This window comes from Oryctolagus cuniculus, chromosome 10, assembly GCF_964237555.1.
Source record: "Oryctolagus cuniculus chromosome 10, mOryCun1.1, whole genome shotgun sequence".
Taxonomy (NCBI): Eukaryota; Metazoa; Chordata; class Mammalia; order Lagomorpha; family Leporidae; genus Oryctolagus; species Oryctolagus cuniculus.
Window position 1 is genome coordinate 71,000,312 of NC_091441.1, and position 6,000 is coordinate 71,006,311.

At 45.1% G+C, this 6,000-nt stretch overlaps 2 long non-coding RNA genes across 2 annotated transcripts in view; one reads left to right on the forward strand and one right to left on the reverse strand.

Annotated features, from left to right (window-relative positions):
* The window catches only part of LOC138844064 (uncharacterized), a 73,890-nt gene extending 69,212 nt beyond the window's left edge, over nt 1–4,678 (reverse strand). The window contains exon 1 of the long non-coding RNA XR_011379456.1: nt 1,172–4,678. This is a non-coding gene — a long non-coding RNA (uncharacterized lncRNA). The remainder of the gene's footprint in view (nt 1–1,171) is intronic.
* LOC138844063 (uncharacterized) lies at nt 656–3,219 on the forward strand. The gene is made up of 3 exons (XR_011379455.1): nt 656–1,217; nt 1,414–1,534; nt 1,727–3,219. It is a non-coding gene; the product is annotated as an uncharacterized lncRNA (long non-coding RNA).
* Nucleotides 4,679–6,000: the final 1,322 nt, after the last annotated feature.

Consider the following 6,000-nt stretch of genomic DNA (forward strand, 5'->3'; position numbering starts at 1 on the left):
TGCTGTGTTGTTGGTTCCAGCTCAGAGTCAGGCAACAAACCAAGGGGCCACAGAGGGGAGCCACACAAGGTGAAGCCATGTTCCAAAGCAGCCCTGTTAGATCCTGTGCAGGAGCTCGGGTGGGAGCTTGCTACATTCCAGTGATCTGGGACACTCTGCCCTTACTTTTTTTATGTCCTCTCTTTTTGGCCCAAAATTGATTCACACTGCTTTGTAATGCACAGCCTGCCTCCAATGGTTCCCTCTGTAAATTTCAATGTCCTTCTCATTCCTAGCATGGATACAGCATCTTTTCTTTGATTCACTCATAATCCTACTTGGAAAAGGTAAGTTCAACAGATGTGGGCACTGATTTCTTTTCATTTCCTAATTACTGCTGCAAAACTACCTTGTAGGCCCACTCCCTAACACTATCCTAGCTCTTACAACTGTATATGTATTGGACAAACGTACATCCAGTCCCAAGGGCAGAGGATGGCATTACAGTCTCATTTCTTCTCTTTGCTATCTGCCATGATCACTCTTCCACCTAGCCCCTGGGTTTGTGTCCCTGGTGGGAGAGGGGCTCCCCACTGCATCAAAGGGGAGGGGCACACACACGTCATAAGGGGCATTCTGTGATGCAATAACCTGGGGGTGGTGGTGTAGGAGATAAAAGTGGGCGTAGTCTTAGGCATGTGTCCAGTTACTCATTTTGACTCTCTTTGGCCAGATGAGTAACTAGAAGCATTTTTGCTGAAAATGACAAAAAAGCTACCTCCGATTCTCCTGCGTCATCCCCAGCCTCACAGTCCTGCTCCTTCAGATTCCTGTTTCCCAACCTGCCTGCCTCACCTGGCTCCTCCCTCTGGCAAACCTAAGCCTGTCCTCCAGCACAAGAAATCTTCAGCTGCCTGCCCTGCCCGTCTCCCTGCTCTGACCAGCATCTCTTCTCACAAGGACATTCCTACCTCCAAGACCTCCCAGACCTCCAAGCGCACCCTGGCCTCTGTTCCCTCCAAGTCACCCACTCACCGCTCTGTTCGTCTGGCTCCCCTTTCCTGCTTCTCCTCTGTCTGGGCCCCGACTCCTCCTCCCAGCCCCTCTTACTAGTTCTCAGGTCTCTGTTCTTCACTGTCACCCACCGCAGCCCAGACCTGCAGATTCTCAGCTCTTGACTTCGAGATCTTACCTTCTTGATGTGCCTGGATATTTCTGGCACACTTCAGACAAGAAAGGTCAGTGACTTCTCAGCAACATGTCCTGGTGGGGAAAAGGAGTGTATGATGAAGACAAACTGAGATCCCTGTAGGACCCTTTCCATGATGACAAGATCTCAGTAATCCTCCTGTTATCTAGGTATCACCTTCATCTTCAACTCTTAGTCCTTTTCAGAATGAGAGGTGCCAATAATGATGTCCTTTTTCCTAACAGGCTCTTCACATCCTCTCCTGTCTATAAGAAGCCTACAATCAGCCTCCATACCTGCGAGTGCCTTCTCATGGGTACATGGTCCTTAAGCTCAGAGTTGACAGCAGGACTACTGAAAATTAAGGTAAGGATATGGAAAAACATGCCTTCATTCTGCTCATCAGGAGAGTAGTTGGTCTGTACTTGGTCCGTGGTCCTGGCACAAGACCTGAGACAGATAAGGGGGATTCTGATTGTGGCATCTGCTTTAAGGTGGAGAGGTATCTGAGTCAGTCCACAATCATTTCAGCAGACTCATCAGTCCTTTACCTCCTAGGTCTTTCATGCGATGGTGAACTCTTTCCTGGACACTTTTCAGGCAGCTTCAGTACTGGGGTAGGTCCTGAGAAGCTGGGCACATGTGTTAGTGCCTGAAGACCCAGAAAGAGCCAGGCGGGCAGTGGAGTCACATGTGCATGTCACTGCATGGAGATGGCATGGAATGCTGCTTCCCAGTGATGGCACTGACATGCCACAGGAAGAAAGAGTAGAGAGCAGCCACTGCCCAGATATGGCAGAAGGCCAAGGGACCCAGCCACATGCCATGCTTGTCAAGCAGAGGAAAATTCATCAAGCTTCTGCCTGCTATGCTTGCAACATGATGGCAGACCCTTTTCTCTCAAACAGCTTCGGTCAGGCTAAAGCCTGAGAAGCTAGGCACATGAGTCAGCACTTCAGTTGGGATTGAACCCAGAAGGGCAGTGCTGTGCCATGGGGACATTGTTGCCTGGAGGCAGCATGGAATGCTGCTATGCAGAAAAGGCATTGAACGCCAGTGCCCAGAGAAGGCAGAGAGCTGCCAGTGCCAAGATACTATAGAAGGACTGGCCCTGACCTCCTCCAGAATATTGTCAGAGGGTGACACATCTCAACACTGCAGAAACTCTACATCTGCATTTGCTGAGTTTCTCGACGTGGAGAAGAGGTGCTCTGGAAGGACCCAAGGAACAAGGAATGAACTGAACTGTAGTTCTCCCAAAGAAAAAATATCTTTTCTGAACTCAGCCATTGTGGATACTTCAGGAATGCCTGAGACCACATCATAACACATGTATTAGATGCATGGAAAAAGAGGTTGCCTCAAATGGCATTGCAAATGTTGAATGTTTTACAATTGTTTTTAAATTTTTTAAATTTTGCAGATTTCTTTTGTCTATTGGATTATTGTTTCTTTTAAATAAACTAATGTTTTTTTCTCACACTTTTACTTTTGCCTGAATCCTAGGGGCACTTTGGTTATAGCGAATTGAAGGCCAGTGGTACTGCCAGTTCTCATCACTGTGCACTTGACAGTCCAAACATCAGCAGCACCTAGCTACCAGCAGGCTCATACGGAACTCTAGACCCACCAGCCCACTACCTTGGATGACGTGGAGGAATCCCATTCACCAGCTGAAATCAGGCTCAATCTCCATCCTTTTCACGCCCAGTGCTCCACAATACCCCCACTCTGCTATAGGACTAGTCACTCAGTTTCCCTATTGAGAAGTCATTGAGTCGTTCCCAAGGCTTTCGTCCCTCACTCCACACACTCAGAGGAATTTTCCTTTTCATGTTTCCTCATTTCAAAAGTAACCATCACACATGAGGAGGTATCCTCACTCCCACTTACTTGATCCCATCCTCTCAACAGCACCTATATCAGCTTCTCAATTGAGCTTCCTTATGCTCCAATGGGTCTGATGAGTTCCCAGATACTCTCATTCGTACAAACCTATACTTCCCACTCTTAATGCACACCACTGCCAGCTAAAGGGGCTAAAGGGGCTAAAGGGGCTAAAGGGGTGAGAAATGACCCATTTGGTCACACTATCCTTCCATCAATACTGTAGAGATCCCAAAATTCCTGAGCTGATTTTTGTAAAGCCGTGAGTATGCAGTGTAAGACCCATTGGGTCTGGCTTTGCTTCCAACCTATATCCATGCCACTACAATCCACACCCTTCCCAAACCATGTGCCTTTTTAAATGATATATTTATTTTGAAAGTCAGAGTTATAGAGAAAGAGAGCGAGAGAAAAGAAGGACAGAGATATCTTGCATCTACTGGTTCACTAGTCACAGAGTCAAAATGGCCAGTGTTCTGCCAGTCCTAAACCAGGATCTTCACTCAGGTCTTCCACATGGTTGCCAGGGTCCCTAATATTTAGGCCAAATTCTGATGCCTTTTCCAGGCTATTAGCAAGGAGCTAGATTGGAAGTAGAGTAGCCAGGACACAAACCAGCATCCATATAAGATGGCAGCTTTGCAGGCAGCAGTTTTACCTGCTACAGTACATTTATGGCCCCAGCCATTTCTAAGTAAACAGATTTCCTTACTACATCATGCCATTTTCCATTGCTTTATCTTCATAAACACTGTTCCTTCTTCCTGAACTTGTTCCCCACCTTTTGTGCCTCATCAATAGTCCACAGTAGGCTGGCTAGAGAGATAAACTGCAATATTTTAACTTTCCTGTAATCTAATTTTCTTATGAGCTTCCAAACACTATTTTCAGGAAGACAACTTAATGTCCAATTATGCTGAAACTTGGTCCAATGGAACCATGAAAATAATTCTGGTAGTCACCACACTGAAAAATGCCACTCTAGATTGGGAGGTTTGAGAGGTCTTAAGAGGGCTCAGCATGTACCCCGAGACAGCTCTGTGCTCAACACTCAGTTGTTGACAAATGATTGTACGAATCAGACATTCTCTTCTCATTTGATAAAGTACAACACCCTTTCATGATGAAAATTCTAAGCAAATTGGGTATAAAAGGACCATTCTTCAACACAATCAAGGCAATTTATGACAAACCCATGGCCAGCATCCTATTGAGTGGGGGAAAGTTGGAAGCATTCCCACTGAGATCTGGTACCAGAGAGGGATGCCCACTCTCACCATTTCTTTTCAATATACTACTGGAAATTTTAGCCAGAGCCATTAGGTTGTCTGCAATAGATCTATTTTAACTAAGGTATCTGCATGAAAGAATACCTTTAATATGTCCTGACTATGATAGAAATGTGGCTGACCCTACAGGAAAGTTTACTTAACTATCCGGTATTTCCTGAGCTCTTTTTATACAAGTAACAGTAAGAGTTGGAGACACATAACATGCAACAAGTCTCTGACATAACAAGGTTCACAATCTAGTTCTAAAGAGAAATTAGCTATGTAATGAGATGTAATATTCATACTAAATGAAATGAAAAAACATTAATACAGCACAATGGAAAACCGGTGTGCAAAAATATGAAAGGGGGAATGCTAACAGGTTGGGGCTCTACCAGAAAGGGGTGAAGGATAAGAAATTAAACAAAAGAAATGGAAAATTTTAAGTAGAGTAATATGATAAAGTAGCCTTAAATAAATGAGTTTGGGAGCCAGCATTGTGGCATAGCAGATTAAGCTGCCACTTGCAATGCTGGCACCTCATATAGGCACTGGTTCAGGTCCCAGCTGTTCCTTTTCCAATCCAGCTCCCTGCTACTGCACCTGGGAAAGCAGTGGAGAATGGCCCAACTTCTTGGGCCCCTGCACCCATGTGGGAGACCCAGAAGAAGCTCTGGCTTCCTGGCTTTGGAGAAGCTACCACCAGCATTGCTACCATTTGGGGAGTGAAGCAGTGGCTGGAAGACCTCTTTCTCTGTAACTCTGCCTTTCAAATAAATAAAATAAATTTAAAAAAAGAGAAATAAACGAGTTTGTAAATATGGCTAAGTTAACCAGTATTCTTATCCATCTGCCTCTAAAAGTGCTGCCTAACAGCAATTCTCTGGCAAATACATACTGGTTTCCTATCTGAAATCCCCTTCTTGTTGCAAAGACCAAGAAGGCTCTTGCAGTTCATGAACAGGGTGAGGCTCACACCCAACAGAGGGCAGAGAAAGGGAAGCACTATAAACCTGGGAGCTTATCTCCTGGCAAAGAGCAAGCTCCACATAAGGCTAAGTGATCTACCCTTCTGCTCCTATTGAGGATATTCTTTCCTGAACCTTTGTAAAACACAAGTAAACATAGTCAAGGCAGGCATCCAAGAATAAGAGGCCAAGAAAAGGAACATGAACATAGTTGTGATCACACTGATGAGATACAACCACACAAGCATTCTTAGTGTATGGTTTTAATTATTTTTTGTAATAAATAAATATAAAGTGTAAAGGGAGGAACCGTATTACCACAACATAGAAAAACTTCATATTGTATTTTGTTCACTTAAAATTCTAGGAACCAGGGCCGGTGCCATGGCTCACTAGGTTAATCCTCCGCCTGCGGCACCAGCAACCCATATGAGTGACAGGTTCTAGTCCCAGTTGCTCCTCTTCCAGTACAACTCTCTGCTGTGGCCTGGGAAGGCAGTGGAGGATGGCCCAGGTGCTTGGGCTCCTGTACCTGCATGGGAGACCAGGAGGAAGCACCTGACTCCTGGCTTCAGATTTGCATAGACCTGGCCATAGCAGTCATTTGGTGGGTGAACCAATGGAAGGAAGACCTTTCTTTCTGTCTCTCTCTCTCTCACTATCTCTAACTCTATCTGTCAAATAAATTTAAAAAATTAAAATACCA